This window comes from Equus caballus, chromosome 1, assembly GCF_041296265.1.
Source record: "Equus caballus isolate H_3958 breed thoroughbred chromosome 1, TB-T2T, whole genome shotgun sequence".
Taxonomy (NCBI): Eukaryota; Metazoa; Chordata; class Mammalia; order Perissodactyla; family Equidae; genus Equus; species Equus caballus.
The window spans coordinates 30,202,510-30,215,177 of NC_091684.1; the positions used below are offsets into that span (position 1 = coordinate 30,202,510).

The 12,668-nt window shown below is 37.0% G+C and overlaps 1 long non-coding RNA gene across 2 annotated transcripts in view; it reads left to right on the plus strand.

Moving 5' to 3' along the window:
• The window catches only part of LOC138915694 (uncharacterized), a 53,756-nt gene that overhangs the window by 23,171 nt on the left and 17,917 nt on the right, over positions 1-12,668 (plus strand). For both annotated transcript variants that reach the window (XR_011421814.1, XR_011421811.1), the window contains one exon: positions 791-863. This is a non-coding gene — a long non-coding RNA (uncharacterized lncRNA). The remainder of the gene's footprint in view (positions 1-790; positions 864-12,668) is intronic.

The following is a 12,668-nucleotide window of genomic DNA, read 5'->3' on the forward strand; positions in this document are numbered from 1 at the left end:
GCCCAAGCTTCTTGCTCAGACATCTCTGAGTTGCTGTTCCTTCTGTTCCACTAGGGAGGAAGGGTCACCTCAGTCACAGTGCAGGGGTCCTCAAAGGGCCCCCAACTTACTTCCACATGGCCACGTCTTCTACTTTAGCATCCATGTCACCTTTCCTCAGGGCCCACCAGAGACAATTGTCTGTTTTCTTCCCTTTATCCTATTTCTCTTGCTTCAAAACCCTCTCTGGCAAGATCTACACTCGCAAACTGAACTGAAAAATAAAGAAATTATTATACTAACTCATCATCTAGATTATTCAGACCAGATGATTTAGGACTCTTCTCTTCCTGAGTATTTTCACCAGGTGACTTTGTTGTCCACCTGGAATCGTCCAGACCAGGCCTTCATTGGGAATTCCTTATTGTGAGATGAGCTTGGTCAGTTTTGGCCCTTGTACAAACAACTTTAGGTTCTTCACTCTCTCTTTGATTCCCCTAGCTTTATTGAGGTAGAACTGACAAATAAAAATTGTACATATTTTAGGTGTACAACTTGGAGGTTTGATATACATATATCTTGTGAAATGATTACCACATCAAGTTGATACACACATCCATCACTTCTCATGGTTACCGTGTGTGTGTGTGTGTGTGTGTGTGTGTGTGTGTGTGTGGTGAGAACACTTAAGATCTACTCGCTTAGCAAATTTCAAGTATACAATACAGTATTATTAACTATCGTCACTATGCTGTATGTTAGATCTCCAGAAATTATTCATCTTATAACTGAAAATTTGTACGTTTTGCAGGTCCTACACTCTTTCATCATTCAGAAACGGAGCAGCAGAGTCTACTTAAGATCCAGAGTCAAGTCCTAGGGAGGTAAGGAGCAATGACTCCTGGGTTTCAATCTTGATCTCTTCCCTGACAACAATAGCGGACAGGGTTCTTTCCATTTACTTGACTAGGGAATTCCCAAGGGATGGAAAATCTTGTAGGAGGGAAAACAGACTTGGGTGATTTTATTTTATGTATTTATTTATTTATTCATTCTGAGGAAGATTTGCGCTGAGCTAACATCTGTTGCCAATCCTCCTCTTTTTTTGCTGGAGGAAAATTAGCCCTAAGCTAACAACTGTGCCAATCTTCCTCCACTTTTTTATGTGTGGGTTGCTGTCACAGCATGGCTAATCAGTAGTGTAGTTTCCCATCCAGGATGTGAATCTGCAAACTTCGGCCACCCACGTGGAGCATGCCAAACTTAACCACTAGGCCACAGGACCAGCTGCCAGACCTGGGTGATTTTTATGTGCAAAGGGAGAGCTAATTTTAAACAAGTTTCTCCCACTGCTTTAGATTTTTTTCCCCAAAGGAAAAATTTATACCTTTATTGTTTTGTACAAAATTAATGCATTCTCATTGTGAAAACTTCACCCTAACAGCAATATATAAAGCAGAGCACACTCCCCTGTCATGACCGTCTCCCTCTCCCCCCTCCAAGATAACTATTGTTAAGTTTTAGATGGCCTTTCAGGTTTTTAAATATATGCCTATCAATATAAATATGTATATAAACATTTTTCACAAAAATGAGATTATATGGATTATATTTTGCAAATTGCTTTTTTCATTTAATAACATATTATACAGTTTTCTACTTTAGGGCCTAAAGATCTCTCTCTTTTATTTTTTAAAGAGCAGGATAGTATAAATTGTCAGGTATATAAATTGTCAGCAATTTTATTTTGCTGAATATTTGGGTTGTTTTCAATCTAGCAAAGGAATTGACAACTTTTTAATTTATTTCTATTTGGATTTAAGTATTGCTGTTTTAGTCACTTTGATACGGAGAATAGAATATCTTGATGTTGTAGATACAAGGGATTATACATAAAAGTATGATTTCCACAGGGCTTTGCATTTGTTTTCAACTTTATAACCTTTTTTAAAAATTGAGATATAGCTGACATCATGTTGTATAAGTTTAAGATGTACAACGTGTGATTTGATACATGGCAGTATGATTACCACCGTGATCATCTCTCACAGAATCATCATTTCTTTTTTGCTATGAGAACATTAAGCTCTAGTCTCTTAGCGACTTTGAAGTTTAAATAACCTTTTTAATCTCGTCCCATCTTCTCCAAATCCCAGGTCTGACGTTTCCTCTCAGTGTCCTCAAATCAAGGGTTCCATGTAAAAATGAACTACATTTGCATTGTTCCTCTAAAAATGAACTATATTACATTATTCAATAACTTTTAACATTGTAGATATTTGAAAAGAAAGTATTCTTTGTTCTCCTGGAATTTTATATCAGCAACTGATGTATTGTAGCATTTTACAATCAAATTTCTTGATCTTCTACCCAAGTTTATCTTCTGAAGATATTTGCTTGATAACATTCTTTTAGACCTAAAAATGTGGAAATTAAGGCACAGGGCAGAAAAGCAATATACCCAATACTCTAAGTGACACTATTCTTTTAAATTATCGTTGTTAATGTCCTGACACTCTGCTATATTGTTGAACCCCTATTTAAATCTTTGATAGCGGCACATTTGCTTTGTTGTACTTTTTCCTGAGAAAATATTGAAATGTTAATTTGTCTTTATACTTAATTGGTAAAAACTTAATGGTTTATGATGTGTCAGGCCCTGTGTAAGCCCCTGAATTATAGTGATGGAGGAGGCTGCCACCACGTTTATAGTCTTCCGGAAGAAACAGACTAGTAAACACTCAGCAGTGCTAAGGAAGAGATATGTGTGGAGTGCTATGAAAGCATAGAGGCCGTGTACCTAAAGGAGCAGGGAGAGAGGGAGAAGATGCAAAGACTTGGCTGAGTCTAAAAAAGTGAGTAAGAGTTCGCCAATAGTGACAGAGAGGAAGGCGAATCCAAATAGAAGGAAAAACAGAAGACATTTCAAGTCTGTGAAGCAACAGGGTGCATGTGAAGAACTATAATCAGTCGGTTGTGGCTGGAGTGTGTGTGATGTGGAAATAGAAGGCAGACCAGAGAAATTAAGTAGGATGCCAGTGGGAAGGGCTTGTGCTAAGGAGGTTGGACTTGATCATGAAGGCAGTTTAACCCATCAAAGGGGGTTAAGCAGATGTGTGCCATAAAATTTGTATATCGGAAGGATTATTTTTTGGCAGTGATGAAAGGTGGCTTAGATGAGACTAGATGCAGAGACAATTTAGGACCAGTTGCAGAAATCCAGGTGAGAAAAGACAAAGGCTGAACTATAGTAGTGAATAAAAGAGCATGGATTGGATGGCTATTTAGGATAACAGAGGCTGCTATGACTGAATATTTGCTTGGCACTTCATACTCATTAAGTATTCAAGGTTCATTTGTTAATGTCTAATCTATTGTTCTCCATAGTATTTTTAAAAATCTATTAAAGTTGATCTGAGGACAATTAATATTTAGGCAAAAGCATCTTTTTAGATTTAACCAGGTATCAAAAAAAACCCCCTCTATACACAAAATAAAAATACTAATAGAAATATTTTCGACATATATGTTAAAAAGTGAATTTCTGTAATATATAAAGAGCTATTATTAACCATTAGGATGAAAAAATAGCCCTATTTAAAAATGGCTAATTCATATGGATAGGGTCTTCAATAAATGCAGAAATAAAAACATCCAAAATGCAGATGAAAATATTCAGCTTTACTGATTGTAAAAGACAGATTAAAACAATGAGACATCACCTTCATTTATCAAATTGGCAAAGGTTTAGAAAAATGAGAACTGATATTGACAAAGATATTGTATTTTGTCAAATGGTCATTTTATATACCGCTGGTAGGAGCATGACTTAATCCAATGCTTTGGAGAGCAATTTGATAACATGAATTTAAAACTTTGATCATATTAACACATTTTGACCCAATAATTCCACCTTTAGGAATTTGTCATAAGGGAGTAATCAGATAATATTTATCAGGATGTATATTCAAGGATATTTATTGAATTATTATAAACAATAGCTTTAGTACAACACTTTTGGAGTGTCTATCTATCCAGCTCATAATGATTGCTTTTATGGTCTATCTCCAATGGGCAGATAGACCTATCCAATGGGGGTCCTCCAGCGACAATTTTGTACCAAATGGCAGCCTTTCCCCACCCCCACCACAAATGTCATGTGTAGGCTGGTACTATCCCAGCTGAGCCAGTCAAGTATCCTTCTCTGGGAATTTGGATGAGTGAGAGAGTGACAGGGAGAAAATAGTACCTCTGTCAAGTCCAGCTTCTCAGTGTCTCCTAAACAGTCCGTGTATTTATTTTTCAAAAATAAGAATACCGAGAGCAGAAAGGAGAAGCATGGGATAGCAAAATGCTTTCTAAAGTAGATGACTTAGAGAATCTAGAAGCCCTATAATAGAGGGTGGAAGGGGCCAAAGCTGAGCCTAAGTCTTTGTACAACCAAAAAGGACTATGATACCTGACAGAGAGTTTAATGTTGAATAACATGACTTGTGGCAATGATCCTCTTTCACAGTAATGACTTTGACTCAGAATTCCTTCTCTTTGTAGGGAAAGTCTAGGCAGGAAGTGATCAGTAATTCAGAAGTCCTGGTTAACCCATTCCTTTTTATTTTACTGTTCCATTTCCACTGGCTTTTCAAGGATGCTAAGAAATATGCCAAGACTAAGAAGAATTGGTATAGAAAACTGATTTGTCCTGTGTATTAGCTTTGTAGGGCTGCTGTAACAAAGTACCAGACTGAGAGGCTTAAAACAGTAGAAATGTGTTATCTCACAGTTCAGGAGGCAGAAGTCCAAAATTAAGGTGTTGGTAGGATTGGTTCCTTTTTGGGAGCTCAGAGGAAGAATCTCTTCCAAGACTTTCTTTTTGCTTCTGGGGATGGCCAGCAATCCTTGGCATTCCTTGGCTGGTAGACTCACCACCCCAGTCTCTGACTCTGTCCTCCTATGCCACTCTCCCTGTGTGTCTGTGTCTCTACATCCTTTTCTCTTCTTAAAGACACCAGTCATACTGGATTAAGAGCCCACCCTACTCCAGTATGACCTCATCTTAACTTAACTAATTATGTCTGCAGTGACCCTATTTCAAAGTAAGATCACATTCTGAGGTACTGAGGACTTCAACGCATCTTGGTGTCACAATTAAACCCATAACACATGGTATGTATAACTTTAAACATTCAATTCCAGCAAACCTTGTACTCTTATTCAGATGTTGTATAATCTCAGATTTTAAAACTCTGGACCTTTTCACTTGGGTGGTCAAATCCCACACATCAGATATTGGAAAGTTCTGTGATTCCAGAGTCTGCATTTTGCATATTGAGCCCTTTCTCAGGCCATTTGATTTATTTTAGGGAGAATTCTTCGTTTATTTGCAGAGAGGTAGATACTTGGATGATGGAGGAAGAATGGAGTTGATGGGCTGACTGCTCTGTATACAGACTTTAAATTAATAAGTGCCACATCTCACTAATTCCCTCTTTTGTATCTGGTGTTTCCCAGTTAAAATCTTCTCCAGGATTCTGAAGAACTGATCGGTGCCCTTGGCTGTATCACCCTGCACATGTACTTTAGGCAGTAGCTTCCTCTTCCTGGCTTCATTATCCTTTCTTTATTCATTCTCTACCTTCCAAATATTGGTTGAACTCCTTCATTTGCTCACAGGCTCCCTCATTATTTTCACCACTGTAAATTTTATTTATTTATATGTTATTTCTTTGTCATCATTTTAATGGGGTGCAGTCCCAATAGGGAAAGGGAAAAACTATATGTTCAATAGGTCACCTAAAACTTGAGGATATATGTACTTAATATTTTGATAGATATCACCAAATTGCTTTTCCTTTTCGATATTTATGCTTCTCAATTCTTTTTCTTACTTTATTGCATTGGCTAACCTTGAATATAATGTTAGTAGTGGTAGTGGGCCTCCTTATCCTATTTTAGTGGAAATGCTTCTAATATTTCATCAAGCATGATTTTTTTTCTTCTTCTCCCCAAATCCCTCCAGTACACAATTGTATATTTTAGTTGTGGGTCCTTCTAGTTGTGGCATGTGGGACGCCGCCTCAGCAAGGCATGATGAGCAGTGCCATGTCCATGCCCAGGATCCAAACCAGGGAAATGCTGGGCTGCTGAAGTGGAGCGCATGAACCTAAGCACTTATGCATGGGTCCAGCCCCTAACTATGATTTTTGTGTAGGTAAGTATCCTTAATCAGACTGAGAAATTTTCTTAATATTTCTGCTGAATTTTTAAAAAATCTGTAATAGGTTTTGATCTTAGTACTTTATCTTGGTAGTATCTATTGAGATGATAATAGATCTTCCTCCTTTAATGTGTTAATATAGTGAATTACATTAGTATAGTTCCCAATTTAGAACCATTCATAGATTCTTGGGATGAACCTTTCTTGGTCGTGATGTATTATTTTATGACAGTGCTATTATTCTGACAGTGCTGGATTAATTTGCTAGCATGTCACTTCAAATTTCCTCTATGAGCATAGGTAAAATTGGTCTGCCTCTTTTCCTTTTTTTAATGCCATTCTTGTTTGGTGTTGGTAGCAGGATTATGCTAGATTTTTGGAATGAACTGGAGGAATTTAATCCTTTTCTAAGCCCTGGTACAGAATTCCCTGGCATTCTTCTCAATTCTATTCCCTTTGTTCTCTCCCCAGACATATCATTATTCTGAATTTGGTGCTTATAAGTCCCATGCATGTTTTTGCTTTAACTACATACATATGTATTCATAAATAATATATAGTATTGTTTTGCATGTTTATAAATGAAAATTTATACAAATGCAATCATATGTCATGTAGTTCTACATCTTCCTTGGTTTTTTTCTTTTTTAGGTATTTATTCATGTAGATACATGTAACCTAGTTTCTTCATAAACTACTGTGTAGCATTCCTTTCATGAATGTACTAAATTTTATTTACTCATTGTCTCTTGGTGGTTATTTAGGGTTTTTTTTTTACACAGATATTCTTGTTTTCTGGAAGTCAGGTATCAGAGTTTCCATAGAATATATAGCTATAAGTGGAACTGTTGATCCAAAAAATGTGCTTGTTAGCTTTGCCAGATTTTGCCAAATTTTTCTGCAGAGTATTCATACCAATTTCTATTCCCACCAGCAGTATGAGAGTTCTTCTTTCTCCACATCTTCACTATATTTGGTATTAATCATATTTTTAATTTCTTCAATCTAATGAGTGTGAGCCGGTGTCTCATTTTAATTTTAATTTTGTTAATTACCTATGCAGTTATTCAGATCATTATTCTGTGAGTTGTAATGAATTTATTTTCAGTGTTATGGAGTATTCAATTGTATAAATAGTTCACAATTTGTCCATTTTACTGTTGATGGTATTTGAGTTTGTCAGATCTTTCGCTAGTGTGTGACAGTGCTGCTATGACATTCTCATACACATCTTCTGTTTACATAAGCAGCAATTTCTTTACAATCTTCTTTACAAAGCAGAATTCTGTGATCACATGGTTAATGCATCTTCTACTTTACAAGATGATGTTCAGTTATTTTCCAAAGCAATTTTCACAATTTACACTCCAGCTAGCATTTTACACTCTGTGAGGCACTTTATGACGTGTGCATTTAAGTCTTCCAACTACTTTTTCTGTTGGATTATTTGTCTTTCCTCTTTAAATGATATATAAGTTCTTTATATACTGTGGACCTTAAACCTTTGTCAATTATGTGCATAGCAAATATCTTCTCCAAGTTTGAGGTATGCTTTTCTTTTTCTTTTTGAGGAAGATTAGCCCTGAGCTAACATCTGCTGCCAATCCTCCTCTTTTTTTCACTGAGGAAGACTAGCCCTGAGCTAACATCTGTGCCTATCTTCCTCTGTTTTATATGTGGGACGCCTGCCACAGCATGGCTTGATAAGCAGTGCATAGGTCCACACCTGGGATCTGAACTGGAGAACCCTGGGCCACTAAAGGGGAGTTCACGAACTTAACCACTACACCACGGGGCCGGCCCCTGTGGTGTTCTTTTTTTGCTTTCTTTATGCTAGTGTCTTTTGATTATAGAAATTCTTACTTTTAATGTTATAATTACTAAAATGTAATAATTTAGTGTTATTATCAATAGTAATTTGTTCATATTATTATTATCATCATCATTTATGGTTTGTGCCTTTTTATCTAGTTTAAGAAATCCTTCCCTAACCCTAGGTTGTAGAGAGAGTCTCTTATATGGTGTTGAATTTAACAAATAAGTATATATGGAATAGTACCTAGCACATTAGAGTAAGTGCTATATAGGTTAGCGATTATTGATATTATTAAATTTTTAGATGCACATTTTTCACAATTTAGCATCTGTGGTAGGCTGAATAGTGCCCCCCCCCCCCAAAGATATCCAGGTCCTAAACGCCGGAACCTGTGACTGTTACCTTACACGGCTAAAGTTACTTTGCAAATGTAATTAAATTGAGGATTTTGAGATGGTGAGATTTCCCTGGATTATCTGGGTGGGCTAAATGTAATCACAGGTGTCCTTATAAGACAGAGGCAGAGGGACATTTGACTGCAATGACAGAAAGAAGGTAATGTGACAATGGAAGTAGAGAAAAACTTGAAGATGCTATGCTGCTGGCTTTGAAGATGGAGGAAGAGGCCATGAGCTAAGGAATTCAACTCCAGAAGTCAGAAAGGGAAAGCGAATGGATTCTGCCCCACAGCCTCTGGTGGGACCATGGCCCTGCCTACACTTTGGTTTTGACCCATTGAAACTGATTCCAGACTCTAGCTCTAGAAGTGTAAGATAATGTGTGTTGTTTTAAGCCCCACATTTGTGGTCATTGTTATGGTGGCCATAGGAAATAAATACAGCATCTCTTATAATTGATGGATCTTACACTCCCTGCCAGCCAGGCAGCAGTCGTGATGTAGTTGTTATTCCCCACGCAGACAGGGACTTGGTTGTTACTCCTGATCTCTTTCCCAGACAACTGTAATCCTTTGACTTTTCAAACAACAGAGTATTTAAAGACTATGTGGAAAACTACTATAAGTCCTGGCTATTGTCTGAAATATTCTGTTGACACATTTTTGTCAATCAAGGAAATGTTGATATCAAAATTTGCAAAATGGGTGCCAGTGGGTTGGAAGAAAATCCTGAAGACAGGATGGGGCACCCTTTAAGGAACAAAGGGTGTGTAGAAAACACAGAATTCAAGACTGTTGCCAAGAACTATTCATAAGATTCAGGCTCTGAATAGGAAAACATCTTGGGAATATTTTAACCAGTTTATTTCCCTCATATTTTCTTTTTTATGCATGCACATAAAATCTACATTTAAATAAGTTTTTAATAGTATAAGATTAAAAATTCTAAGTAATAAGAAAGCATTATCCTATAGTTCAATTGTCAGTATTTTTCCTCTCTTAAAATAGTGATGCATCATAGAATAGTTGACATCTGAGATTCTATGAAATTTATTTTTGTTGTTGTTGTTGTTAACAACCTGTGCCTTTTGTGTCTTGTTTGAGAAGTTCTTTCCCACTCATAGATTGTAAAGATAGTCTCTGATATTGTATTCTAAAAATATTATAGTTTGCCTTTTATGTTTAGATTCCAGATTCACTTAGAATTGATTTTTGTGTATGGTGTAAGTTAGGAGTCGAATTTACTTATTTTTATGTGGATAACTAGGTAAAAGATATCTATTCTTTTTCCATTGCTCTTTATTACCAGTTCTTTCATCAGTCAAATTTACATTTATTCTTTTCTTTTCTTTTGCTGAGGAAGATTCGCCCTAAGCAAACATCTGTTGCCAATCTTCTTTCTGCTTGAAGAAGATTCACCTTGAGCTAACATCTGTGCCAATCTTTCTCTATTTCGTATGTGGGTTGCTGCCACAACTTGGCTGTGACAAGTGTTGTAGGTATTTGCTTGGGAACTGAACCTGGGTCACCAAAGTGGAGTGTGCTGAACTTAACCACTAGGCCATGGGGCCACCCTCACATTGGCTACATTTTTTTCTCTCTACATCAGTAAGATAACATTTTAATTAGTAGAGATTTATAATAATTCTTTATATTTTGTGTGGCAAGTCCTCCCATCTAGTTTTTCTTCAGAATCTCTTTGTCAATTCTTCCCCCTTCCCAAAACACTTCTAGGATCTTGATTGGAATTGATCAGATCTACAGATCAATTTGGGGAGAACTGGCATCTTCACAACACTGAATCTTACAATCAATGGGTATGATATAGCCCTCCATTTATTCAGGTCTTCTATAATGTTTTTCAATAAAGTTTTATAATATTCTCCATCAAGAATTTAGATATATTTTTTTGTTTAGTTTTTTGTGTTTTTTTGTTGGGTTTATTGCTAGCTACTTCATATTTTTTATGCTACGGTAAGTGAAATCATTTTTTTTTAAATTGCATTTTCTAACTGGCGTATAAAAATTCAACTGATTTTTGTATATTGGCTTTGTATTCAGAAACATTATTTACCTTAATTCTAATATTTTGTGGTATAGTCTTTTGTCTTTTCTATGTTGCTACATCTATATAATCTGACAACAGTGACTGTTTCTTCCTTCTGTTTCTTTTTGTTGTTTTTCTTTCTCAGCTAAGACGTTTAGATCAACGTTGAATAGAAGTGATGATAGTGGCAACCTTTGTCTTGTTCATGAAATTAAAGCAAATCATTTGACTGTTTCACCATGAAATAAGATATTTGATATGGCGTTGTGATAACCAGTCCCCAAGACGGCCCCAAATGATCTTTGCCTGATGACATTCACACCCCATCCCTGAATCAGGCTGACCTGTGTAACAGAATATTGTGAAAATGATGGTATGTGACTTCTAGGTTATAAAAGATATTGGTGTTTCAACCTTGCTCTTTTTTGGAAGCCAGATGCTGTGTTGGGAGCATACTCAAGCAGCCCTAGGGGAGGGCCAATGTGGCAAAGAGGCCTCTTGCCAGCAAGCAGCATCACTGACAACTCTATGAGTGAGCCATCTTGGAAGAGGATGCTCCAGCCCCAGCCAGGCGTTCAGATGATGGCAGTACTGGCCAGCATTCTTCACTGAAACTGTATGAGAAACCCTAAGCTAGAACCACCCAGCTAAGCTGCCCTGAATTTCTGACGCACAGAAACTATGTGAAAAGACAAATGTTTATTATTGTGTTAAGCCATTAAGCTTTGGGGTGAACTGTTATGTAGTAATAGATAACTAATACAGGGAGTTTTTGTAGATTTGTCAGACTAAGAAAGTCCCCATCTATTCCTAGTTTTATAAGAGATTTTAATTTTTTCCTTTTTCTCCCCAAAGCCCCCCAGTACACAGTTGTGTATTTTTAGCTGTGGGTCCTTCTAGTTGTGGCATGTGGGATGCCGCCTCAGCATGGCTTGACAAGCAGTGCCATGTCCGCACCCAGGATTCAAATCGGTGAAACCCTGGGCCACTGAAGTGGAGCGCGCGAACTTAACCACTTGGCCACAGGACCAGCCCCTATAAGAGATTTTTAAAAATTACAAATTGATGTTGAATTTTATCCATCTAGTGAATGAACATAATATCTTTCTTTAATATGCAAATATAATTAGTTATACTGGTTGATTTTCTAATATTAAACCAAGTTTGCATTTCTAGAATAAACCCATCTTGGTCATAACATATTGTGATTTTTGTACATTATTAGATTTAGTTTTCTAACACTTTATTAGGATTTTTTGCATCTATGTCACTGAGTGAGTGTGACCTGCAATTTTCCTTTCTCATAAAGTCTTTATCAAGTTTTGGTATAAGGATTTCGCTAGCTTCACAAAATTAGTTGGGGAATGGTTTAGCCTTTTCTATACTCTGGATTGGTTTATATAAAATGGAATTGTTTGGCCCTTGAAATGTGCATTAGGACTCACTGGTGAAACAATCTGGACCTGATTTCTTTGTGGGAATATTTTAAGATATTGGGTTTTTTTGTTTTTGTTTCATGAGGAAGATTGACCGTGAGCTGACACCTGTTGCCAATCTTCCTCTTTTTGCTTGAGGAAGAGCGGCCCTGAGCTAACATCTGTACCAATCTTCCTCTGCTTTGTCTGTGGGATGCTGCCACAGCATGGCTTGATGAGCGGTGTGTGGGTCCATGTCCAGGATCCAAACCCATGAACCCCAGGCTGCTGAAGTGGCGTGTGCAACCTTAACCACTATGCCACCTGGCCAGCCCCTTAAATTATTGTTTTAATGACTTAATGGCTATAGGATCATTCAGGGTTTTTATTTACCTTTGAGTCAGTCTTAGTAAATCATATTTTTTTCTGGCAACTGGTTCATTTCATGCAAGTTTCCAAATCTGTTGATATACATTTTTTCATAATTTGTGCTTATTATATATTTAATCTATCATATTTATAGTGTTCTCATTTTTATAACTATTACTATTTGGATCCCCTTCTATCTCTTTTCTTGATCAATCTTGCCAGAGGTTTGTTTTTTTTTTTTGCTGAGGAAGTTTAGCCCTGAGCTGACTACTGCCAATCCTCCTCTTTTTGCTAAGGAAGACTGGCCCTGAGCTAACATTCATGCCCATCTTCCTCTACTTTATATGTGGGAGGCCTGCCACAGCATGGCTGATGAATGGTGTAGGTCTGCATCCAGGATGCAAACCCACGAATCTGGGCCAACAAAGCAC